General features: G+C 41.3%; 1 long non-coding RNA gene across 1 annotated transcript in view; it reads right to left on the bottom strand.

The window, feature by feature from the left end:
• Window positions 1–26,284, bottom strand: part of LOC122458481 — a 43,428-nt gene extending 17,144 nt beyond the window's left edge. Inside the window, exons 1-3 of the long non-coding RNA XR_006278535.1 lie at window positions 26,272–26,284; window positions 22,997–23,000; window positions 1,653–1,956 (exon numbers count right to left, since the gene is read on the bottom strand). This is a non-coding gene — a long non-coding RNA (uncharacterized LOC122458481). The remainder of the gene's footprint in view (window positions 1–1,652; window positions 1,957–22,996; window positions 23,001–26,271) is intronic.
• Window positions 26,285–27,283: the final 999 nt, after the last annotated feature.

Consider the following 27,283-nt stretch of genomic DNA (forward strand, 5'->3'; position numbering starts at 1 on the left):
TGTCTATATGGTACAGTTTGGATATTCACAACAATGCGCACAATGTTTGGTAATAATAACTGTTGTTAGCAAACTGACAGTGTTTAACTAAATCATCACACCCTGATAGTAGGTGTGGGTTCTGTTGATTCACTGGGGACAGAATATACAAGGAAAATAGAAGTCGCTCTCTGGAGAGAAAGGATCTGGGATGTAGGCTGAGCAATCCGTGGAGAGGACTCCTGGAAGCAGCCAAATCTGAGCAGAAAATCTGGGCTGGATTTTGTCTTGTTTTATTTTGAGTTCCTTTTGTGAATCAAACCAAACCCCAGCAAGGAGGTGAATTTTTGATTCTCTGCCATATGTGCATTTTGTTTTAGAACAGTTTGGGAAAATCACTTGCTCACCGTGTCTTATAAATACTGCTAGAAAAACAGACTCAAAATATCCCTCAGTGCATCCTTGTATATTGTTAAACAATCATTTGTCTCCACACTGGATACATTTGCATTATATATTGTAGCTACAAAAAGAAAACGATGGATTTGATCCCTTTTTTGTCATCTTCCATAAAGTTTTAGTTCCTTCAAACAATGTGTGCTCTAATGGCCAAGCAAAGACTGAGCCAGGAGCTGCATCCAGGCTGCCCTCTTCAAGCTTCACATGTCAGTGTAATGCCTGCAGCTTTCCATTTGTCACAGCAACTAAGAGGTTGGAAAAAATTAGTACTTTGTTTTGGCCCTATGTAACTAACTGAAGTCCATTTATAGTTCAGAGGTGTTGAATGAACTGGTTTGCTCTGAAAGATTGCCCAATGCAGTCTCAGATAACTAGTCTAACATAATAGAACTGGGAATTTACTTTGCAAGAATTATGTGTTTATGCAAATAAACTGAAATTCAAAAGGAAATCTTGATTGGATAGCTGTACACATAGAATCATGCTAATTTAATTAAGTTATAAGATAAAGTTTTGCTCCCTGTGAGGTCATATTCTACAGTCATTGATCAGAATGACTTTTTTTTACTTCCTTTCTGTGACCTTAAAAACAAATAAAATGGCATTGAGAATTCTTCCCAATCTATTTTTTTGGCATCCTTACTAAAGCAAAGGATTACATGACATAGTGTACTAGACCTGGTGTGCCCATTATGCCATTTCTGACTCCACTGCCTGCCCATTTCAAAAAAAGGGATTATGGTCCACCCACTACTGGTCAACAGCCAGGAAGATTTGATCTAGTGCAGGGAGGGTTCTGACCTATGAAGAAAAAGATCTCTCTTCTAATCCTAATTGATGGCACTCTCCATCCCCACTGTCCTCATGAAAGGGACAGTTTCATAGTGGGGCATCAAAACCACTGTTTTAAGCACAAAGATGTACTCTCAACAAATTGTGAGAAAACTATCAATTGCAATTTACATACAAGTAAAAAGCATTATCTAAAAAATAGGTCAAAGGGGAAGGTCTTACAACTCTTTTCTCTGTTGAAAAAAATCCTGAGCGACAAGAAAATATAAATTCTAAATTTGTCTTTACTTTAGTGGGACTTTGTCAGGGTTAGGACAGCCTTGAGGGAGGATTCATTCCATTGCTGCATCTCCTCAATGCTTGGCAAAGATACTCGGGCTGGGAGTTGGGAAATGGATTCAATGCTTACTTAACATAATCACTTATCGTTTGAATATTTGCTACTACCACCAAGATCTGCACCTGCGGCGGCTCCACCAGGGCCCGTGCCCTAGGCTTCAAGGCGCACTGCAGTGGCCCTCCTACTCGTCGCGGCGTAGCCCCCACGGCTCTCATTGCTGGCGACGGCCAGGTATGGGCCCGACGCTCCAGCGCCATCCATTTTCAGGGCTAGTTGATTCGGCAGGTGAGTTGTTACACACTCGTTAGCGGATTCCAACTTCCATGGCCACCGTCCTGCTGTCTATATCAACCAACACCTTTTTTCGGAATGGCGCTCGCCTATCTCTTAAGACCGACTGACCCATGTTCAACTACGGTTCACATGGAATGACACAGAATATTTGTGTTAATATCTGTATTTCAGATATTTGAATCTGAGGGATGGGAATTAAAATTAGGGTATGAACTCTCTCTATTAGTATTTCTATAAAATCTTGACAAACCATTAGAAAAAGTGGTAGTTGTTTTTTTAACTTAAAGATTTATATAGTAGCTTTGCAGCACTTGAAACTCTACAGAATAACATCACATTTCCTGCTCTGAAGAGCTTGCAATATAATGTCTATGTTCTGCACTGATGTATACTCAATGCCACCCCACTGACATCATGGGACTGTATGGCAGAGATTGTGTGAGAGAGCACACTGTACCTAATTCTCAGATGTAAATAAAACCAAAATTATTTTAATTTGTGGTGTTTGGAGTAATAACTAGAAGAGACTAAAAGTGAATTAGAAAGGTGCTTTATCAGGAATTTTAAAGAGACACATATGTAACTCAGGACCCAAATTTGGCTTTTGTTAAAGTTTTGACACTATTATTATTATAAATGTATGTATTAACATACATTTTTAAAATTTCAGTTAGAAAGGTAGTTTGCTTGGATTTAAATATTTCACTGTCATGTTTGCAACCCAAGCATTGCAGAATTGTCATGGTGCATGAGAACCAGAAAGAAAAGTGACTCTGCTGTCAATAAACAAAAGTGAAACTGACTAAATTTATTACTGACTCATCTGAGAGAAAAGCAAAAAGGAAACAGTATACATAGTGAGAATGCAATTTTGTAATTCTTAGAGCTTTGGAAATCTAATGGGGCATAGAACAGGTAAGGATATTTTGGTTTTGTTATGTCTTATAATATTTTTAACATGAAGTATCTCTTTAATTCAAAATCATCATCAGAAAAACTGAAACTGGAACATTGTCTAAGGTACAGAACTCTGCTGAGCTCAGATCATATTAGCAGAACTCCACCCAAAACTCTTTCACATGATATTAAAATGACAGTACAGTCAACAAATGAAAAACAATATAGAGGCATTACATCATCAGATCAAACTGTCACTGGCTGATCAGTAATCCTGAAAGCAGGACACTATTGCCTAGCAACGGCTCAGTGCTGGTTAACCCTTCCGAGGCTGTTACATGCACCCTATAAACCTGTAACATCTGTTTTTTAAAAGAGATTTTAAAGATTTGAGAACCTTGGCCCAACCCAGGATAAAAGCATTTAAACTAAAATGAAACAAATATAAGATAATTCTTCTTCCCTGAAAAAATGCACCTTTCTCCGGACTGAAGGTCCAGTTTTATTTCTGATATCAGATATTCTGCTTCTTTAATTCATCTACTTCTGATACGCAATATCTATCACTACACATAATGTGCCAAATTTGTCTTTGTTACATCTGTGTAATTCCATTGGTTGAGATCACCCCATCAGGAAAGCAGAATGTTATCCAATCGCTGTTTTATTGGATGACAGTTTATGCTTCCACTGAATGTTCTCTCTGCTGGTAACACTTTCACTTGACCTTGGCTTTCTCTGTTCACTTAACTTTATTTTGACAGAATCATAGAATCATAGAATCATAGAATATCAGGGTTGGAAGGGACCCCAGAAGGTCATCTAGTCCAACCCCCTGCTCAAAGCAGGACCAAGTCCCAGTTAAATCATCCTAGCCAGGGCTTTGTCAAGCCTGACCTTAAAAACCTCTAAGGAAGGAGATTCTACCACCTCCCTAGGTAACGCATTCCAGTGTTTCACCACCCTCTTAGTGAAAAAGTTTTTCCTAATATCCAATCTAAACCTCCCCCATTGCAACTTGAGACCATTACTCCTCGTTCTGTCATCTGCTACCATTGAGAACAGTCTAGAGCCATCCTCTTTGAAACCCCCTTTCAGGTAGTTGAAAGCAGCTATCAAATCCCCCCTCATTCTTCTCTTCTGCAGATGACTGTGAAATCAGATGACTGTGATGCAGTTGCAACTGTATGTTCTAGCGCAATACTTCTTCCTCTGTTAATTATGGTCACCCAAAGTTTTGTTTACTGTTTGTAATCTCTCTTATTTTAGTTAGCTGTCTATTGCACTTGAGTAGCTTTCCATTTGCAGTTTGCTTCATAGTACCCATTTGCCAACCAACTTATGTAAATGGTCACCTAAGGCCAGACTTACAAAGGTATTTAGGCACCTAAAGATGCAGATAGGCACCTAGTGGGATTTACAAAAGAACCTAAGCACTCCCATGGATTTTCTGCATCTTTAGGCAGCTAAATATCTTTGTATATCTGTCCCCTCCTGAATATATAACTTTGGAATCACTTTTGTACATCTGTTCATAATGCAGCTTTTGGTATGATCTGTTTCCTTTACTTTATCCTTAACTTCTACTGGGGTCTTATCTTTAACCTTAGATGTTGTTTTGAACAGGGTGTTTTGGACAGGAACAACTGTTCATCACCAGTTGCTGATGAGCCACGCTCTGATCTGAGAGTGTTTATATTCCAAAACACTGAGATATTCTATTCTATCCGGTTTCAAATACCATGCTCATCACTGTAGTATTTGATAATCTCTCCCCAGTTTTAGCTTAACAGTCTTCTGGAAAAACTTGATTTAAAGGTCATCTTTCTAATTGTTTACTTGTAAATTGTGGTCCACTATCTGATTTTTCTTTCATCAGCTAATACCAGACCCCAATGTGATGTATTTTGTGTGACTTTGGGAAATCCTGAGCTGTGCTATCTCAAAATATATTAAGTCATTGACTAAAATGAACAGATACATTTCCCTTCTGGGCCAACAAGTCTGTTTCTAACATTTTGCTATGAGTAAGTCTGAATTAAATAAGTGCTGAGTATCTCTTTTTGCTGAGAACATCAGAGAGGTCAATGTTCATCATGTTAATGATAAGGGTTGTATATTTTTAACTGTGCAATGCTTTTCATCCAGATGGATCCCAATCAGTATAAACTGACTGGGGCCATAGTTTGTACAATCCTACACACAAATTTGCTAGCACTAAACCTATGTAATGTTCCATTAAAATCAAAGTGATGGTTTATCTGTAAATATGCACCTCCAGTTTCACTGCAAAATTGTATAGTATTTAAGACTTGTGGTGTGCATACGTTTGGTCTCAGTAATGACCTGTCATCTTCATTATTTACCACTCCCACAATCTTTCTATCATCTACAAATGTTATCACTGATTGTTTTATAGTTGTCTTCTAGATTACTGAGAGCATAGGGCTAACAACCAATCCCTATGGTACCCTACTAGAAACACAGCTGCTTGGTAATGGTTCTGTGTTTACACTTACATCTTGAGACCTTGTAATCCATATAATGTGTGCCATGTTGAATTTTACTTGGGATGCTTCTGTAATTGCTAACCTATGAGAGCAGTCCATAAAATGAACCAGTAGTCCTCTAACCAGGACAATAGTTTGGACCAAAGAGTGATTTCAGTGGGAATGTATTAATATAATGGAGAGCAGAATTTGGCAGACTATGCCCAGGATTGTATTGCTTCTACTCTCTGACTGGAAAACCGAGGTTTTAAATTGGAAAATCTGGAAAACAACATGTCAATTTTTTTTGGGTAACCTTTACATAAGAATAGTCATTTGGCTAAAAAAAATGTGGTATTTTTGGGATTCTTGAACATTTTCACAAATCAGGAGGCTGCCAACACCCCAGGATTAAATAAATTATATAGTCCCATGAATCAAAAAACAAAACTCAGTGTTTTTGTAAAGATTTCAGAAGATAAAATCTCACCAGCTCTAACTGTGCTTTGAAGGGATAAGAAACTAAGATGGACATGGTGGATGCCCAGGAACTCAGAGCACCAGTCACATAAACCTAAAGAACCAGCTCTGGTATGTGTCCCCTGGGAATACTTTCTTCAAAACTGTGACTGCATTCCATTTATATGAACATCCAGTTCACATCTAGAAGAAATTCAGGATAATGATTACTGTCTTCAAAATTCTACCTGGAGTTAAGTCAATTAAGTTACAGCTCATATTTCCCTGCTATGCCAGAATCCCTGCATTTGACTGGAATGCTTTGGCTATTGGTGCAAGCATGCAAGCCTTGGCTCCCTTCAAAATTCCAGGGTGCCCTTCCCTCTGGAATCAGCTTCTGCTGGAAATATATCTCAACATGAGCATGGTTCCATTTAAAACCTAACGCACATACACCATTTTGTCCTGACTTTCCACTAACTGCAGGCTCTGGAATCTCTGGCACTTAGCCTAGTATCTAGGTTTTGTCCATCTGTCCTATATATGGAACTATGCTCAGGCTGAGATAGCTAAATCATATATATATGGATTTTTCACATCCCTGAGCAATGTAGTTATACCGATGTGAGTTTGTAGGGTAGAGCAGACCTAGGACTTTGCATTTTTGCTTTTAGTGACATATCTTTTCATTGTGAAAATGCAGTAATAGCAGAGGTGGATTTACAGTGAAACACAGGGTGCCCTGGCACGGGGCCCCCAATGACAAGGGACCCCAGGGCCAGGCAGCTGCGGGGGCAGAAGCTTAGTCCTGCCGGCTCCTGGGGTTCCTGCTGCAGGCTCCGCCACTGTCAGCCAAAATCCCCCCTCCTCGCCTCTTCCCCACCTCTTCCCCCAAGCATGCTGTTTTCCCGCCCCTCCCTTCCAGCGCTTTCCCCGCCGCCAAACAGCTGTTTGCCCGTGCTCAGGTTGTTCCGGAAGGGAGCACCAGGTTGTTCCGGGAGGGAGTGGGAGGGGAAAGGGAAGGGCAGAGCTGCAGTGCGCTTGGGGGAGGAGGCAGGGAAGAGGTGGGAGTGAGGCCCTGGGGAAGGGGGTGTAATCGTGGCAGGGCAGAGCAAAGGCAGGGCCTCCACACTCCCCCTGCATATACCTCCCCCCCATGCCGCCTGCGGTGAGCCACTCAGGACAGGGGGCTGGGAGCACCCCCACAACCCCAGCCCACACCCCCAGCCCCCTATCCTGACTCCTGCACCTACCTCACCCCCTCCAGACCTCTGCCCTCCCTGACTCCTGCACCCCCCCACATCCGCATCCCCACCCTGAGCACCAAACAGGAGCTCCTGCACACACACGCACACACATTCCCACCTGCACCCCTTGCACCAAATGGCAGCCGCCCCAGGTAAGTGCTCCACACCCCAACCTCCTGCTCCAACCCTGAGCCCCCTCCTGCATCCTAGCTCCTGGCCAGACCCTGCACCCCAACCCCCAGCCTGCTCCCTGCACCTTAACTCCCTCCCAGACCTTGCACCCCCAGCCCTGACTCCTGCACCCCCCTCACACACACCCAGTCCTGCCACCTGCCCTCCCTGACTCCTGCATCCCTCTCCCACACTCCCAGCCCTGACTCTTTCACCCCTCTCACACACATCCTGCCCTCCCTGACTTCTGCAACTCCCACCCACCCCCAACCCTCTGCCCACCCTGACTCCTGCACCACCCCATCCCCACCTGCACCCCTTGCACCAAATGGGAGCTGCCCCCAGGTAAGCACTCCACCCCCCAAACCCCTGTCCCAGCCTTGAGCCTCCTCCCACACCCTAACTCCTGACCAGACCTTGCACCCCAACCCCCAGCCTGCTCCTGCACCCTAACTCCCTCCCAGACCCTGTACCCCCAGCCCTGAGCCCCTTCCTGCAACATGAGTCCTGGCCAGACCCTGCACCCTATGCTTTTTTACATTTTTTTTAATAAAGTGCTCTTATCCAAAACGTTTTACAATAGTTAGCTAAGGGTAGAAATAATATTTGGAAAAATCATTAAGTGGTCTGTCGAGACCCTCAGCGATTTTCAAGTGGTCTGTGGAAAAATCAGTTAGACTAGAAGAATAATCAAAGTACCTCACTTTACTTTCATTTACTTCCTATTACTTATAGGAGGAGGATGAGAAAAAAAAAGAATGAAAAATGGGGGTGGGGGGGAGACGAGAGAATTTTTCTTGCCTGGGTCCCAAGAAGGGGCCTCAAAAATGAAGCTGAGCACAGGGCCCCACTAACTCTAAATCTGCCACTTTATATAAAAGTCATATATAATTTTGATGCAAATTAAAATAGCAACCACTGTCCAATATGATCAATAAGATTGCTGTCTTCCTTTGCCTAATTAATGGACAATGAGTGCTGACTATACAGAAAGCTCTGGGAAAGGCAGACAAATTGGGCACTGAAACTGTGATCAGTGTTGGAACATTGAGGGAAGGGCGAAGTCAATAAAAACTAGGTCTGATATGTAGGCCAGGTCAGGATGACCTGCATAACTCACCATCCACTAGTAATGTGGCCATACCAAACTCATTCCAATGAAACCTTTATATTTTCTCATACTGTCATGCCTCCTCTCCTCACATATAAACACACATTGATTTCTATCAATATATATAATTGTATCTGTAATGGTAACACTCGTTTAAAAATCACTTTCAATTTGAGAATGCATGATGTCTCCAAACAATTGAACTTCCACTGGAGATTAATATGGATCCATCCCATGCAAATGTATTCATGGGCTTTCTATAGATGGATATGATCTTTAAAAGATTACATTTATAAATCATATTTTAAAATATCAGAGAGAGGTTTATCTGTCATGGGGATTCCCAGATGTTGCATATTAATGAAATTCATGAAACAATTAAACCAACCAATCTTATACAATATTACTAAAACTGATGTGCTATTAAAATATTATAGTTCAGATTGCAGAAGGCTAATATCTGAGATTAATTGAGGATTTTTCTAAATTATTGCCAATTCCTGAAAGAGAGCTGGAACAGCTGAAGACTGTAGATTTAAAATAGATGAGCTACAAAAGAAATTTAGGATGAGGGCCTATTACATTAGACAGTTAGAGGAAGGAAAGAGCAGTTGATTATAATTAGAAGAGATTATAATTGCTCAGCAAAAGAATGTAAAAGTATGAAAAATCCTCCATTCTTTTCATCACTTCTCTTTGTATGTTCATCACAATTCTTACTCAATAGATAGCCGTAGAATGATATTGGCTTATTTTGGTCTTACTTGTCAACAGATAAGAGATTTAAGGGCTGATTCTGAGCCCTCCTTTTGACACAGCAGAAATAGACCATTTTAGTTTGATTCATATTGAATAAGTCACAGATCACACCCACACACATTTCTTTTCAAACACAGAGTTTCCTGTGTAATCATTTCTCACATTGTCGAAACAGTGTTAGGTTCATCCTTTTATCTTCTTCATCATGGCCATGAATTCAGCATTAGGCAATATATTATGTATAAATTAGGATTTGTTGTATAATGTATCCAGTAAATAGCCTGCCTGCATCAACAAGGAAATTTAAATGACAAACACACATGTTGTGTTGGGAGACGGTAGGATAATTGCTGAAGAGAAATATAATATTGTTCAATTTATGGGGGGTAAGGTAGCACCCAAACTTGGAGGAGCACATAAAGAAACTTAAAGAAAAAGGATTTAGAATATATAAACTCAAAACAGTCATCTGATGGCCTCATTGATAGAACCTAGCAGGTAAACTAAAACTGTGGTGACAATATCCACTCTTAAATAATGGACTAGCATTTCTACCAGTTCATATTTTTCTCCATAATCTAGTAGCAGTTCTGGTTCCTTTTAAGGCTGTACATATTGTTTATAAACAAAACTGGAAGAAAAAAATGGAGATTCCTTAAAATAATTGATGTAAATTATCATTAGATTAAAGATGTGCATAAAACAGGTGGTGACGTGATATGGCAATTTTATCCCTAGTGAACTGCAGATCTTGGATGGTGCAAATTATAACAGGAAAGATATTTCCAGGTTTCTATTCAGTGCAGTTGGGCAAATACCAGAAAATATTTTCCACAAGTCATTTTGTCCAAATTTAAAAGCGACTTTGCTTTATGCTCCTATCCCTTTCAGGTTTGCTGAACTTGAGTGAGACAGTGCTTGTGGAAAGCAAACATTAAGATCATTCACTCAGGTACTACTAGACAGTGAATTTTAAACTCTCCAGTATTCACATTTAAACAGCTCCATGCTCATCTAGCTATTGCAAAAATTGTGATGAGGGAGTGTACAGGCAAGAGGTGGTGAGTGGGAAGGGAGGCAGGGAGAGAAGTAGAAAAAAATTCAAGGTGAGGGAGAATAATGAGTGGCAGTGAGGAGGAGAGGACACCTGAGTCTGGGATGGTCCTGCAGCAGCCATGCCAGCCATCAAAAGCTATTTCTAGCCTATGACTGGATCTTGAAGACGAGTCATTCACCAATAGTATGTAAGTGGTTAATACTGAAAGAGTTGCATATCAGATAACACTGTAATTCTATACTATACCTTCTCAGATTCATTTATGCGTTTGCTTTTTTTTTAAACACTTTGCATATGATAATTGCAGAAAAACCTTAAAAAACTAGGAGAGTTTTGCAAAATGCTTTGAAAATGATCAGCCTTCGTTTTGATCATATCTGCTACAGTAGGTCATCTCGGAGCCATGTCCCATAACAGAAAATGCTTTCTTTCTAGCTCTCACACTTAATTGCATTACAATCATGTATTCATAACCAGCCCTGAGCATCAGTCCTTCAGAAAGAGCAGAAGACATCTAAAGAAAACCGGGGCACAAATTGGCTTTTTGTTTCCTGATGACATCTAGAATGCTATTGTTATTGTTCACTATGATGACAAATAAATAATAATAATACTTAGCTCTGATATGCATCCGATGAAGTGAGCTGTAGCTCATGAAAGCTTATGCTCAAATAAATTTATTAGTCTCTAAGGTGCCACAAGTCCTCCTTTTCTTTTTGCAAATACAGACTAACACAGCTGCTACTCTAAAAGCTCTGATATAGTGGTTTTCATGCATGGATCTCAAAGCACTTTACAAAGGAGATATCATTATCCCCATTTTATAGATGTAATAACAGTGACACACAGGTCAATCTTGATTCACTACAGCCTTTTTAACAGCAAAACTCTGATTTTTAAATTTTTTTGTATTTTGCTGTCAATATTTGGCCCAGATCTGCTTAGTTACACCTCTGCAACGCCAAACCAATGGAGTTACATGGCCGCCACTGGAAGCAAAATTTGATCCTAAATTTTCAATTAGCTTGGGAAAAAAATACCTTGCACCGAATATTGTTTTGTTAGTTTTAAAATGTTTCAACGGAAATAGGGCTAACTGCTCCAATAGGCCAAAATGAGTCAATTGTAAGTGCACAGGCATTAATGGCAGAGAAAGGAAAAAGAGATGCCTCTGTAGGGATATTTATTTCATAGATTCATAGATATTAAGGTCAGAAGGGACCATTATGATCATTTAGTCCGACCTCCTGCACAACGCAGGCCACAGAATCTCACCCACCCACTCCTGCGAAAAAGTAGTATGGTGAGCGAAAACAAGATAAAGGCATAGACTTACTGTATGATTCATTTTTATTTTCACGTAACTGCAATACTATTTACGTTCTATCTGGGAAAAAAGCCTGTGAGTAGTAACTGTGATCCTCAATGGGCTATCATGGATCTATGCAAGTGCTTAAATTTACACACATGCTTAAATGCTTTGCTGGATTGAGACAAAAGGTGGCGTAAGTAAATAAGATAGCAGACAAAGGCCTATATAGTAAACAAGTTGCTAAACCTGTCTGATCACATTAGGAATCAGTATTGGTGCAGGTATGCATTTCAGATACTGCATAGGGAGCATTCAGTCTAGAACCAGAAACTCTAAATGGCTTCATATTTCTCCTGTTTATTGCCTCTAATTACGCTGCTTATTTTTAGGAAGAATTTCTGGAGCCAGTGTGTAGCTGAGAGCTCCTTCTACATGAATCATAATAATGTCTATTATTGTTTACACAGCAATGAAGATTATCAAGATGAATGGAGAGTAGAGAATGACCCTTTTTACGGTGTAGTTCAGTTCTCTTATTTTGCGTGTTGAGAGATTTACTGGTAATTATTGAAGCAGATAAGCTCCACTGAAGGGAGCAAAATTCTCATGACTAGAGGTATATTTAGGTGAGGGAACTGTAAATAGTTCTTCATGTTATTAAAATCAGATATTGAATTATTCAGAAGAAAATGCAAAAAATCCCGGCAGCACTTGCAAAGGAGCAATCCGCATGTGTTGATTAGCTTTATTAGCTATCTTATTTTGAGTAGAGTTTTCCACGGTAACTTTAATAAACCATTTATTCTTTTGTATGAAAAAAGTTACTTCTGTCTTTTAAAGAAGGATATTTCTTCTTATTTCTTATAACACTTGTTTTATTTGCTCATACATGCAGTTGGCTCTTAGAAAACAGAGCTATACTGTCTTTTAGTTTTTCTGAAGACTGGTAAATACAAATATTATTCCTAATAATTAGGGTCAAAATCTTATACTTGGAATCATGTTAAGTAGTGCTTTGTTCCTTGAGTGGTCCCATTGAAGTAAATGTGACTACTAGAAGAGTGAGGAACTACTCAATACAGAGCAGAGTATCAGAATGTGCTCGTAAATGATTTGCTTTATTTTTTAACGTTGACAGCTTTTTGATTTGCCATCAGATACTAAACACTTACTCGAGGTTAGTTTAAAACTGATCAAGTAAAATCAAAGCAGAGCACACTGACGTGGTTTTGTTTATGAAGACTGAACACTGAAGTCTGATATAGTTATTCATGTGACGACTGGCTCACATTCAAGTCACAAGCCTTCCTACATGTAATCTATCTATCCAGCTTTAATACAGGCCTGAAAACACACTAACAGTGTTCACTTTTAGTACATTAAGTGAATGTTCAATTAATAAAAGATTATAAATGGCTTATTATGTGACACTAATGGCTATGCTGGGAGTTTTGTGTGCAGTTTCTGCAAGTCCACAATGACTGATTTGTGATGGATTGGATCTATGTCAGAGGAAGGGGAAAAACAAATATTCTTGACTGTAATTGACTATTAAAATGATTGAAAGTCACAGGGCTCCTAGTTTGTGGAAGGAGTTAGTTATTTAGTTTTTTTCTGACCTACAGATGGCAAGGAATAGAACACGTTAGACAGTACAGTCTACGGCACTTTGAAAGGATTAGAATGATTTATCTGTGAAATGAATTTTGTGAGCTCAGTCCAGTTACTAGTGGACAGGTATCCAAATCACAAAACTCACTATAGTTGGGATTAATGGGCATCCTTGTTGACAGTCTGAATGGACATTGAGACATTTGAAGGATACATGTCCCAAAGAATCACTGACAATAGAGAAAGAACACACCTAGTCATCTAGTCCACCCCATGCCAATGAAGGAATGTTCCTTAATATCTGTCCTATCGGAATCATTTAATTAAATATTTTATTGGATATTAGTAGGGATACACAGTTATACAATTAACCTAAGGAAGGGGGGCTGCACCCCAGAAATAAATAAGGTATGAACTGACTGTGAGAAACCAGAAGGGAAGAAAGATAAGAAAGTGATCTGGAGTTTTTTCATGAATGAAGGATATTTATGTGAAAGAATGATATAAATGTTTATAGTATGTAACAAAGGATGGACGATTAATCATACTGAGGTTTACGGATGATCATCATAAGGAAAAGAAACTATAGGTTTTTGAGTCTGTTAAGCCTTGCCAGCCATCCTTTCCAAGGTAGCATTACCATAAATCTCACAAAAGCCGAATCCTCTAGGCACTAGAATGTTGAGGCCTTCCATCTCTTCAGCACTAGTTTTTAGCCAGTAGGAAACCCAGTATTCATGAGGTCCAGAGACTTTGGAATTGATCTAAGTATGTGGTAGGAGTCAGACAGTCACTCAGATGATGAGTAAATCTTGGAACAAAGTTCCTCCCAAGATCTTTTATGGCAGAGTATTCCTACAGGATATGTCGTAAAGTGCCTCCTGGAATAGGACAGCAGAATCATAGAATCATAGAATATCAGGGTTGGAAGGGACCTCAGGAGGTCATCTAGTCCAACCCCCTGCTCAAAGGAGGACCAATCCCCAATTTTTGCCCCACATCCCTAAATGGCCCCCTCAAGGATTGAACTCACAACCCTGGTTTAGCAGGCCAATGCTCAAACCACTGAGCTTTCCCTCCCAAAAAACAGCAGGCATCTCATTATCTTGAGCATTCTGGGGTACTCATAAATTATCTGCAATTATCTGCAATTGCATAAATTAAATGCAATTATCTACCCCACTTCAGAGCTTGCTGCAGTGTAACTTTAAAATAGGAAGACCTTCTGGTGGGAGACCAATGGAGGCTGTTAATGACATCTTACATTTGTACACTGAAAAGTCAAGACTCCGCAAAAGAGAATGCATTCCTGTAAAAGTATTTGCTCTTAGACCTTGAGGAACAGTCTGAAAAGTTCCCAGAGAGCTATGAAAAGCTCACAGAGCAAATTATAAACTTGAATAGGATGAAATAGGACATCTAAGATGTAGATATAAAAAAACCCCAAGAAATATCTGCATAAATTATGTTACGCAAAAGAGTCTGAGGAATCAGGATTTGGGTGATCTAGCTTATGACAGGAGTCAGAGACACCAAGGAAGGTAACTTTTAAACCTTTTAGTGCCAGAGCTACAGAGCTATTTCTAAAACTAGACAAATCACTCCCACCCTATCCCCACAATCAGCCTTCAGCCAGCATTTATGGGTTTGCAGGGGTGGGTGTTTTGAGTTTCCTTCAGGTCTGTCTAAGTCAGTGGTCACCAACCTGTAGACTGGAATCAACTGGTCGATCCTGGAGCCTCTGCCAGTCAATGGCAATCTCTGGCCGTTAAAAGTCCAATGGCACAGCAGGGCTAAGGCAGACTCCCTGCCTGCCCCGGCCCCATGCCACTTCTGGAAGCAGCCAGCACACCCCCGCGGCCCTTGGGGGGGCCAGGGGTCTCTGTGTGCTGCTCCTGCCTGCAAGCACTGCCCTCGCAGCTCCCATTGACTGGGAACGGGAAACTGCAGCTAATGTGAGCTGAGGGGGCGGTGCTTGCAGACAGGAACAGCATGTAGAGCCATGTGCCACCCCCCCTGGGGGGGCTGTAGGGGCATGTTCACCACTTCTGGGAGCAGTGTGGGGCCGGGGCAGGCAGGGAGCCTGCCTTAGCCCTGCTGTGCCGCCACCCGGGAGCCGCCCGAGGTAAGTGCTGCCCAGTGGAAGCCTGCACCCCAACCCTCAGCCCTGAGTCCCCTCCTGGAGCCAGCACCCCTCCTACACCCCATACCCCCTCCTACACACCAACACCAACTTGGAGCCCCCTCCTGCATCCAAACTCCCTCCCAGAGCCCACACCCTGCACCCCCTCGTACACCCCAACCCCCTCCCCAGCCCTGATCCCCCTCCTGCATGCAAACTCCCTCCCAGAGCTTGCACCCCTCACCCCTCTTGCATCCAGACCCCCTGCCCCAGGCTCAGCCTGCAGTCCCCTCCCACACTCAGAAGACTTTGGCCCAAGCCCTATGAAAGTGAGTGACGGTGGGGGAGAGGAAGCGACAGGGGGAGAAGGGGGAATGGAGTGAGTGGGGCGGGGCTTTGTGGAAGGGGTGGAGCAGATCCTGGGTTGTAATTAAATTCAAAAAGTGATTTTGTGCGAAAAAGGTTGTAGACCCCTGTTTTAGGAGCTCAGTCTAGGAATCAGACAATACTCATTAGGTGAATACACAGATAAATAGAGCGTAAAACGGTAAGATGACAAGTCAACAGTCAAGTCAGATGGGACTGTATAATTTAGCAGTCATAGAGGTCTCATTCACAAGTGCACATGCTGAAATTTCTAAATTCCCCCAGAATGTTGGATATATTTTAAAAACAAAAATACATTGATCTCCTTCTTTATAAATCAATTCCTCTGGCTCCCTATATATTTTGTCGCTCTTCTCTAATCTCCCTTCTACTTGTCAATATTTACCATGATGATGGCACAAGATATATATTTAGATAAATCTATATTGAGATGCTCAGAACTAAACTCAAATATTCCATGGCTCCCTCACCAAAGCTGAACAAAGAGGGACTTTTATCTCCGTAACTCCTTTTCCATGACTTGATCGCTTTGTGTATGCAGCCCAGAATTGCTCCTCTACTAGATTTTATTGAAAATTCATGTCTAATTTTTTGTTCATTATCACTAACTCTAGGTCTCTTTCCATATCGCTGCTTCCTTGTTTTCTCCCATGTGTTTGGAGTATGTATTGAAGTTTATTTGAATTATCTTTCCTTGTATCTATTAACTTACATTTTCCAAGCTGAATCTCTGCTCTTTTGCTGTCTCCTGCCCCATATCCTTATCAGGTTAAGGCTTTTTCCTTCTTTCAAGAACAAGTATTTTGGAGAAGAGAAGAATTCAGTGTCATGGAGATTTGGGATGTTTAAGTCAGGGCATGTTGTTTCCATTGCTATTTTCCTAATACTTTTGAGGGAACATTAAGATTAGAGCCACTGACAATGGGGAGTTGGGGTTGTTTCTCTGTTTTTGGCTATTGGAGTTTATATCTGAACTATGTTATTCAGGGTATGTGTGTGAGCAGAAAGAAGAACAGTGTCAACTACAAATATTAGTGGGGTTGGCAGTGGTAACAGACCAGTTCTGAGATAACAAGAATCCCTGTTAATGGATGAATAACTTTACTATTTTTGTGACTCTGCCAGAATGAATGACAAGAACAACAAAAAAAGGGGGGGGGACTAGAAATAGGGTTTAACTCTATGTACATGGTTTCTGTTATGTCACTTACTCTGACAAAGAAAACAGGAAGTCTGCTACTCAGATTTCTCAAGACATTAAACATGTGGTATTTGTCTCAAATTTTGTTAATAAAGCTCTAAATAGACTTCTGTAACAATAACTAGATGCACTTCTTTCTTCCTTTGAAAGCATACCAAAAAAAGGAGGGAGGTTTTGTTTTAAGAACTTCTTCAGTTTCCCTTTCATCACTTATTCAGAGAAGACAGGATAAAAATGGCTGAATTTATACAGGAAATTCTGTAATGGGACTATTCTCTCTCTTATCTCAAGTTCCTCAGGTGAATAAATGTTTGCTGGATCAGAGCCTATATTTGCTAAGCAACCCATAACAGAATGAGAATAAATAATATTAGGCTACATAGTTGCATATTCCATAAATTTTAAAACACTTTCACTCTAACAAAGAACATTTTAATCTATAGCCAGCTATGCAAGTCAGCTGTAATTTAAAAATGTAGTGTCTCTAGCCTTTAGAATAAAACATATTTGTTAGAGAGCAGCATTTTTATAAAAGATCCCTTTGACTACAGATATAAAAAAATGAAAACACTATCACCATTTTCATTTTCTTTCAAGAAATTACTCTTTTCCTGCTCACTTTCAACTCATGAAGATAGACACAACTTCAAAGCTATAACTTCTAAAACCCATCTCCTGCATCTGTTCATTGTGGTTACAATTTGTCTTTGATAAATTGATATCAAACATTCCATCTTTATTTGATCAAGCAGGAAGTAAGTGCTAGTTTGAAACTGAGCTGATTTAGCAAGAGCAGCAAAAGAAATGCAGACAAAATGCAAGAGTTTAAATACTCATACTTCATACTCCTTTGGCTTTGAAATAGCTCCCAAAGGTGTCATATATCTGTTCCAGCTCTGTTTTCTCAGTAGCCAAGAATTATCTGTTCTGTCTCAGAGATGTTACTCTTGGATCTGTACATCAGTTTGGCTCATGGAATATTATCATTCCCCATTATAAACTATTTTCATCTTTTGAAAAGTATCCTAGTTTAAATGTTTCTCCAAAACAACAACAAATTTCAAATTCTTCCATCCATCACTGAGTATAAGTGGGGCGATATCTTCAAGTCCTTATTGAGGCAAAATTCTTCAGTGGGATTTTTTTTTACACTTAAGATGAAATGAAAGCAAAACAATAAATGAATCCAACTAGTCTAAATGAAATAAAAAGTTTCTGCTTTGGTGTTATGATTATACATTTTCCTTTTTCCTGTTACATTCTCTTTCTTTGTAGCCTTGGCCTGTAGAGGACTGTTACGTGAAAGCCTGATACAAACAGTTAATGGAAACGTAGGTATAATGTTCCATTTGGAGGATTTAATTGCTTTTCTGAGTGTGGCAGTCAGAGCTTATTTTACATTTTCATTTATGGGCAAAGATGTAGAGCAAATATTCTTCTTTGCAGTTGGAAAGACATTTTCTTTTTTCAGTTTTTGAAAGCATTAAAACATAGTTTAGCATTAAAGTCAATGGGAGTATTGCTTGCAGTATGAGTGGAAAATAAAAAGGCTTACACAAAAGATGCAAAACAGTAAATGTGTTGCAAATTGTGAAACAAAATGTTTCCTTTTTATCTATGTCCATGAGTGAATCTGCATACGAAAATTTATCAGGTTGCTCCACAAGAGAATCCTTGTGTATTACAAAAGTCTTTGTTTTTTAATTCCTAAAATGGGATTACATCCTGCAATCTTTACTCAGGCATGTCTATTGATGCCAATAGGATAATGTCTGGAATAAAGACAGAGTAGACAGTACAGGATTTGGCCTATTATGCCTATTTTGGCACTAGCCATTTGTAGTAGATGCTCTCCAAGGCCCCATGACAGGGCTGTCCCTAGGGGGGTGCAGGGCCCAGGACAAATCAGCCTGTATGGCAGAGGTGGGCAAACTACGGCCCATGGGCCATATCTGACCCGCGGGCCCATCCTGTCCGGCCCCTGAGCTCCTGGCCAGGGAGGCTTGCCTCCAGCCCCTCCCCTGCTGTCCCCCCATCCCTGCTGCCACGCCACCATGTGGGCAGCACTCTGGGGGGGCGGGGCTGGGCGCTCATGCAGGGCAGCGCAGCAGCGTGTCTGGCTCCATCCGGGCAGCGCAGCTCCAGACATGCTGCTCTGAACGGCATGGTAAGGGGGCCGGAGCCGGGGGGTTGGATATGGGGCAGGGAATCCCAGGGGGCGGGCAGGGAACAGGGAGCAGGCAGAAGTTGGATGGGGCGGAGGTTCGGTGGGGGGGCGGTCAGGGGATGGGGAACAAGGGGCGATTGGATGGGGCAGAGGTTCGGGGGAGGCAGGGGATGGAGGACGCAGGGGTTGGCTAGGTGGTGGTGTCCTGGGGGGTGGTTAGGGGCGGGGGTCCCGGGAGGGAGCAGTCGGGGACAAGGAGCGGGGGAGGGGAGATGTTGGATGGGTGGGGGGTTCTGAGAGGGGCAGTCAGGGGGCGGAAAGTGGGGGGGGCGGATAGGGGGCGGGGGCCAGGCTGTTTGGGGAGGCATAGCCTTCCCTACCCGGCCCTCCATACAGTTTTGCACTCCGATGTGGTCCTTGGGCCAAAAAGTTTGCCCACCCCTGCTCTATTTGCACCCCTTAACATTTTTTAATACGTGTGAAATCTGGTGTGGGGAGGGGACACCAGTGCTGGGGGATGAAGGACAATGGAGAGTCATAGGGTGGCACCTGTGCTTGGGGGTCAGCCTGGCGCTGGCATGTTCCGGGTGCACTAGGATGCTTGTGGCCAGTGTGGCGGTGGGTGAGCAAGAAAAAGAAATACAACATGCGCTTCCCACCGGTGAATGCAGGCCCAACCCCCGCTGCTGGCACCAGGCCCCCCGCTAGCCCCCCAGGCTGGCCTGGCCCCCCCCAGGCACCCCTAACCCCAGCCCCCGGGGCCAGTCTAGCACCACTCGCACAACACATGCACACTGAAGCGCAGGGCCCCCCAAAACGCAGGGCCCGGAGCGGTCACTCTGATTCGCCATACCCAAGGGATGGTTCTGCCCCACGATCCTATCCTAAATCCATTGTAGCCGATACAAGTTCTTCCATTCACTTCATATAGCTTTTGATCTGACCCATAATGATCCCTCACTGATCTAAGCAGTAACGGGAAATACCAGACTGTAAAGCACAAAAGAAAGACAGATAAGCACTGCACCAGAGCAGCAGCAAGGTTTGATTTAATTGTGTTAGCTGGATTCTTTTGGTTTGCTTTTTTTCCTTTCAGAAAACTGGTTTAAGTGAATAAAGTGCATACAACAGTGGTTACCAGTGGAGTTCCTCAGGGATCGGTTTTGGGACCAATCTTATTTAATCTTTTTATTACTGACCTTGGCACAAAAAGTGGGAGTGTGCTAATAAAGTTTGCAGATGATACAAAGCTGGGAGGTATTGCCAATTCGGAGAAGGATCAGGATATTATACAGGAGGATCTGGATGACCTTGTAAACTGGAGTAATAGTAATAGGATGAAATTTAATAGTGAGAAGTGTAAGGTTATGCATTTAGGGATTAATAACAAGAATTTTAGTTATAAATTGGGGACGCATCAATTAGAAGTAACGGAAGAGGAGAAGGACCTTGGAGTATTGGTTGATCATAGGATGACTCTGAGCTGCCAATGTGATATGGCTGTGAAAAAAGCTAATGCGGTTTTGGGATGCGTCAGGAGAGGCATTTCCAGTAGGGATAAGGAGGTTTTAGTACCGTTATACAAGGCACTGGTGAGACCTCACCTAGAATACTGTGTGCAGTTCTGGTCTCCCATGTTTAAAAAGGATGAATTCAAGCTGGAGCAGGTACAGAGAAGGGCTACTAGGATGATCCGAGGAATGGAAAACTTGTCTTATGAAAGGAGACTTAAGGAGCTTGGCTTGTTTAGCCTAACTAAAAGAAGGTTGAGGGGAGATATGATTGCTCTCTATAAATATATCAGAGGGATAAATACAGGAGAGGGAGAGGAATTATTTAAGCTCAGCACCAATGTGGACACAAGAACAAATGGGTATAAACTGGCCACCAGGAAGTTTAGACTTGAAATCAGACGAAGGTTTTTAACCATCAGAGGAGTGAAGTTTTGGAATAGCCTTCCAAGGGAAGCAGTGGGGGCAAAAGATCTATCTGGTTTTAAGATTCTACTTGATAAGTTTATGGAGGAGATGGTATGACGGGATAATGGGATTTTGGTAAGTAATTGATCTTTAAATATTCAGGGTAAATAGGCCAAATCCCCTGAGATGGGATATTAGATGGATGGGATCTGAGTTACCCAGGAAAGAATTTTCTGTAGTATCTGGCTGGTGAATCTTGCCCATATGCTCAGGGTTTAGCTGATTGCCATATTTGGGGTCGGGAAGGAATTTTCCTCCAGGGCAGATTGGAGAGGCCCTGGAGGTTTTTCGCCTTCCTCTGTAGCAAGGGGCATGGTTGACTTGAGGGAGGCTTCTCTGCTCCTTGAAGTCTTTAAACCATGATTTAAGGACTTCAATAGCTCAGACATGGGTGAGGTTTTTCATAGGAGTGGGTGGGTGAGATTCTGTGGCCTGCACTGTGCAGGAGGTCAGACTAGATGATCAGAATGGTCCCTTCTGACCTTAGTATCTATGAATCTATAAACAGTACAGCCCTGGCTGGGAATAAGTATTGGGTTCATATAGTTTGCCCTGCTTTCTTTCACACTCTTTGCGATTTGATTAATCACAACGGTTTCCTGTAGAAGAGAAATGGAGATGAGTTACATAGAAGAAAACATTAATTCATGATCAAGATTATGTCAGATACAAAAGAGTCACTCCCAAAGGGACCAATGTAGTTTATGGGGATCCTGTTCTTGAGGTTTCCTTTCTGAGGCTGCCTGTTTGCAAGATGACTGATGTATCATTTGCAATGCTGTGTATTCTTATTGGTGCATCTATGCAGAGGGGATCTAACTTTTCTGTTGTGTGGAGGGATCTCTGCAAACAACAGCACTCTTTCCATTTGGGATTAGCTGACATGTGGGAGAATGGTGTCATTCTCTGAGTGCTGGAGAGATGCATACCTGACTGAAGTTAAATGTGGCTTTAGTAGTTGACATGGCCAATAGATGGATCTTGAAACGGAGGTGTGTTTCAGTCTGTCTGATTGAGAATGTGAGAATATCCTATTAGCTGAGCTTCTGCAGCTGCTCACCTGTCAGACTGACTGTTCCAGAGGCTCTGGTTTTGAATTTCCTGTCCATTTTTGTGCTGGTGTAGTTCTCTAAGCTGTTACTACTTCAGTTTTTAACACCATTTTACAGCACAATGGCATTTTTTTTTTAGATGACAGCATTTATGAGCTGTTCCAAAGGAACTATTTAGCTTTTAAGATGACTGCTCTTGGAAGAATTCTCTGGCTTAACAGCATCAGGAAAAGGGCATGGGAAATACAGATACTGAATTCTTGTTAAGGAAATGACAAGCTCCTGTGTTGTAATATTTTAACCATAGTCTCTAGCTGACACCATTTATGAGCTGTTACATATGGCTGTAATCACACCCAGGCTCAGTGAGGCTTTCCACCGAACTCACATTTGTTTTCACATTCATTTGGTAAATGAGTTTGTAATGGGGTGCAAACAGGAGCAAATGGACAATAAATGAGTCTTTTACATGGACTGATACTTTGCAAATATATATTCCATTACAAAACCAAAAATCAGAAGTCAAACTAAACAGCAGCAGCCCATGTCAGAAAGCAATGAAAAAGGAGATGTATGCTCCCCTTCTTTACATATACAGCATTTTGATATGTAGGTTTCCTGGTGAAATTGTTTCCTTCCAACCTCAACTTCTCTCTCTGTAGTAAGACTACAACATATTTTATGTCATCATGGATACTTGGGACAGAAAATTGTGCGCTCCAGCTATTATTTTTCCCATAGGAACCTATTCCAAAAACACGTCCCAGAAAGCAATGCCAATGTGTGTTTTTTGTTTGACATTATACCATCTTTTGCTAAGGGGGTATGTTTAGCTGGTGCATTAGCTGCCACTGAGTTGCTGCTCTGATGCCCAGGAGATTGCCGAGTGATGTTCCGTCGCCGAGTTGACAGCATTCGTCGTGAATTATCACTTAACAGAGTGGGGCGTGTGAAGGCTGCCATTTTCCACTCCCAGGTACAACCTGGGGTGCATTGGCATCAGTGTTGCAAGCATGTACAATAGCACCTGTATATTCGGTAGCTGAATATACACCGGTATGGAGTATGCACCGGTATGGAGCAGATGCAGCCACACGCAATTTGTTGATACCCAGCTGAATACAGTGGTGCTGGAATCTGTAAATTGACTCCAACACCATGGCTACCTGTTCTGTCTAACATTGCTCCCCCACCGATTCGCTGAACTACTGAGACACTCCACAAAGCTCAGCGAGTCCAGGAGAACAGATGTCTTTCTATCCACGAAGACCTTGTCAAACCCTCTCCCCCGCAAATGTCTTAAGACCCGCAAGCCTTTATGGGAACATTCGCTTAGCCTCATGCAATCAGGCTATGATCAGGAGGAGGCTTGGAAAGCAGATTGGGCTAAACAAGAGTTAAAAAATAAGCATCTTGTACCAGAACCCACACAGAAGGTTCCTGGGTTCGACCGTCCATGGTCATCTTGGTCAGCTCCGAACCGAATTCGAACCAACCCCAGTAGTTGGGGACATCTAAGGCACAAATTGAAAATCAAGGACTCCCGTTCATGCAAGTGTGGCACCCCAGGACAGACCATAGAACATATCTTAACCTACTTCCCAATTTATAAATATGAAGGAGGCATCACTGCAATAAATTCTGCTACTCCTGATGTAGCCATTTGGCTCGATCACCTTCAGGTGAAATTGTAGTTGCTGCTCTACGCCAGCCATATGAAAAAAAGAAGATTAGCTGCCACTTGCAAGATTGCAAAGGGGCTATTGCTTTTCCAGTGTATAAGGTAGCTACAGATATTCTTTGGCTGTGACTATTGCTAAGTGGTAGCAGGGCATGGTGGAGTACAGCAAGAAACATCCCTTAGGATGCAAAAAGACATGCAAGTTAACTAACCTTTTCCAATGCAGTCATGAGGCCCAAACCTGTTTCAGTTAAAGTCTATGGCAAAATACCCCTTGACTTTAATGGAAAGAGGATGGTTTAGCAATCTAGGCAGTTATAAAAGCACCTCCTACAGGCATCATGTTGTAGGACTATGTAAAGGACAATTCTGGACCATATGCAGGGGCAGTTCCAAGTCATTGTTGAGTTTTGCACTTTGGGCTATTTGAGTCAGATTCTTTCCTCAGTACCAACAATTTCAGTTACAATTAATAGTACGCACGATAGAGGAATGGTAGACAGGTGTTAAAGCTATGGCTGAGATAGCACATTAGCATGATAATATGCTTTAAAGTGCCAGGACAAAAAATTTTCCAAGTTCAAATGTGACATACTGGTCAGAGCTCATGTGGGTTTTTTTTATTTTTTTATGTTTAGGTCAAATGTTAATTTTTTTTATTCTGTTGGTTTTAAGATAGATTAACATTTTCATTTTTTCTACTTTCCAGATTTTTGTTTGTACCTGGATAACTCAAGAAACAGCTTTTTTTTTTTCAAAATCAAATTTGGCAAGTGATTAATCTATAAAGACTGCATGTTTGCAGATGAAAATGTGGGATTTAAAGTATGCTACAGTGCATCAGTTTTGTAACATCTAGGTTATTGTGCAAATTTAAAAGGAAAAAACAAAACCAAACAAAACCCCTTTGTAGTGTAACATTAAATCTGCGCAGTTACAATCACAGAATCAGGAAATGCTAAAGTGAAGTTTCCATTACCAGCATTAATTTGGCCATGTTACAGAGACATGGTGAGGAATGAGTCTAGGAGTTGGCAAGACCATGGTTCAATTCCCTGCACTGCAGACTTTTCTGTGTGGCCTTGGACAAATCACTAAGTGTATGCCTCAGAGAGGGATAATAGTGCTTCCCCACCCTCACAGGGAGTGATTTGAGAGTAAATACATTGAAGAGATTATAAGGTGTTCAGGTACTATGGTAATGGAGACCATGTAAGTACCCAGCATAGCTAAGTCCCAGTCCTGCAATCTGAGTGACGCTGGGAAACCCATGTGGACACAGAGGGCTCTATTAAACCAGGGGGACTGGGGTTCCATACAGGCACTGGAATCAAACTGCAGGATTAGAATCACATGCTGTACTGTTTTTTTGGTTGAATATATTGCTTATTATTACACTGTTGTGAAATAGATACCATAAAACAAACAGAATATGCTATGTTGTAGCTGTAGGTGGGCATTGCTATTGAAACACTAATTTTTGCATTTACGGACTCAATTATTTTAACTCAGCAACCATAATGTTCTATTAACAGACATCTTTGCACTTAATGCAATTATGAAAGGTAAGTATAAAACATAGTTCAAATTAAGGAAGCCTTAAAATGAACATTGGGTACTTGACAACTGTACCCTCAATCTGGGATGCCACCTGATGTGCTGGGATTTCACTGAGCCTGCCTGCTCCACTAGGCTGGGCTCCCTCTCCTTGTTCTGCTGAATTAGGCTCTCCGGCCTCTGGCAGCGTATACACACACACAGATAGGGACACACCACCCGTACAATCACACATAGTCTGCAAACAGTTCTCTGTGAGAAGACTCAGCTAGGAAATTGCCCAGCACTCAAGTGCAGCTCCCCTCTGGAAAGTACACCCAAAATAATATTGTCTTGTGCTGTAGAGAAATCTATACAACGTGAGCTCATAAATTCACCGCCGCCCTCGATGTGGAGGAAGATATGCACAACTCCCCCCCCCAGTTATAAATTGTACAAACTGGGTTTAATAATAAACAAAAACAAGTTTATTAATTATCAAAGGCAAATTTTAAGTGATTATAAGGGATAGCAAACAGAACAAAGCAGATTACCAAGCAAATAAAACAAAACATGCATACTAAGCTTAAGATCTTAAAGAGACTGGTTTTAAGAAGTAATTTCTCACCCTAAATGTTGTTTTAGGCAAGTTGCAGAGTTTCTGTAGCTTAGAGTTCCAGTTATTTCTCTTTACAGACTAGACTCCTGTCTTAGTCTGGACTCAGCCCTTGCCTTTCCCACTGCTCAGTTCCTTTGTCTCTTCAGGTACTTTCAGCAGTCTTTCTTCTTGGGCAAGAAGGCAATGGAGACCATGTAAGTTACTCCCCTGCCTTAAGCAGAATTTATATAAGTCAGGAAGCCTTTGTTTCTAGTGGGAAAGTACCAACAGTGTCCAAGGTGGCACTTTTTACCAGGTGACATTATCACCTGACATTGTTGTGTCAAAGCAACCATGAAATCAAGTTTATTTGCAATGTACACAGGAAGGAACTCCCAGAAGATGGGGGATCCACATCTTCGAAGACTCATTGTCTTTTTCCTAATGGCCCATTAAGACGATTGCTTGTTGTCTGGTGGGCGTCTCCAAATATAACCACAGTTGTAATTGTTACATAGTCAATATTCCTAACTCCAGATACAGAAATGATACATGCATACAAATTGGATACTCACATTCAGTAAATTATAACCTTTCCAATGATATCTTACATAAGCTATCTTGCATAAAATATATCTTTGATTATGCCATATTCATATAAGCATATTTCTATAAAGAATATGGAGTGTCACGTCACACAGGTATGCAAGACTATTTACTGAGTAGTTAGACATCTTTGTTCATGTTATTCCACATGGGAATATTTACCTTAAATGGATCAAAATTTAGGAAGCAAACACATGGCCCTGTATATGCTTAGGAGAACTAAATAATTTTGGATTATTACTTTAACAAAAACTTTTGTAGCTATATACCAACAAGACTACAGAACAGTAACTATATCACTCAAACTCCAATCTCTTGTTGACATATAGTGTATTATCATTACTACTCAAAGATGGCCATGCTTTCTAATTTCACAGCATAAGCAAAGCATAGCATTTTTCTATTATCTATATCTGGGAAAGTATTTGTGATATTTGTGTAACATTTTGCATGCGTCCAACACAAACCCTTTCTGAAATACATTAAGCGGGAATATAACTGGAAGTGAAAAAAATCTTTGAAACATTTGGTGAAATAATCCAGGCCACCTGATTTTGCCCATTTTTACCAAAACAGAAATAATAACAGCATTCAGACCCAAGAGGTAAGGCCAAGATTTTCAAACTAGGGAGCCCAAAATTAGGTACAGTACTTAACTGCAGTTAGCAGCTAAATAAAAGATCCAATTTTCAGAGATTAAATCAATGGAAGCTAGAGGTGCCTAGCACAGAACCTCTGAAAATCAGGCCATTCTTGTTTAGATAACTAATTTGAGGGTCTGATTTTCAGATAGTTTTCTGAGCACCCACAATTACCTCAGTTGGACATATGAATACTTAGCATTTCTGAAACTCAGACCCCAAGATTGAAATTATTGGCCTATTCCTTTAAATGGGTTACATCTTCCTTTTTTATCTCTAGAAACGCCCCCCCCCCAGCAAAGCAGATTCTGTTAGTATTAGCAGTGGAATTACCAG

Source organism: Dermochelys coriacea, chromosome 2 (genome assembly GCF_009764565.3).
Source record: "Dermochelys coriacea isolate rDerCor1 chromosome 2, rDerCor1.pri.v4, whole genome shotgun sequence".
Taxonomy (NCBI): domain Eukaryota; kingdom Metazoa; phylum Chordata; order Testudines; family Dermochelyidae; genus Dermochelys; species Dermochelys coriacea.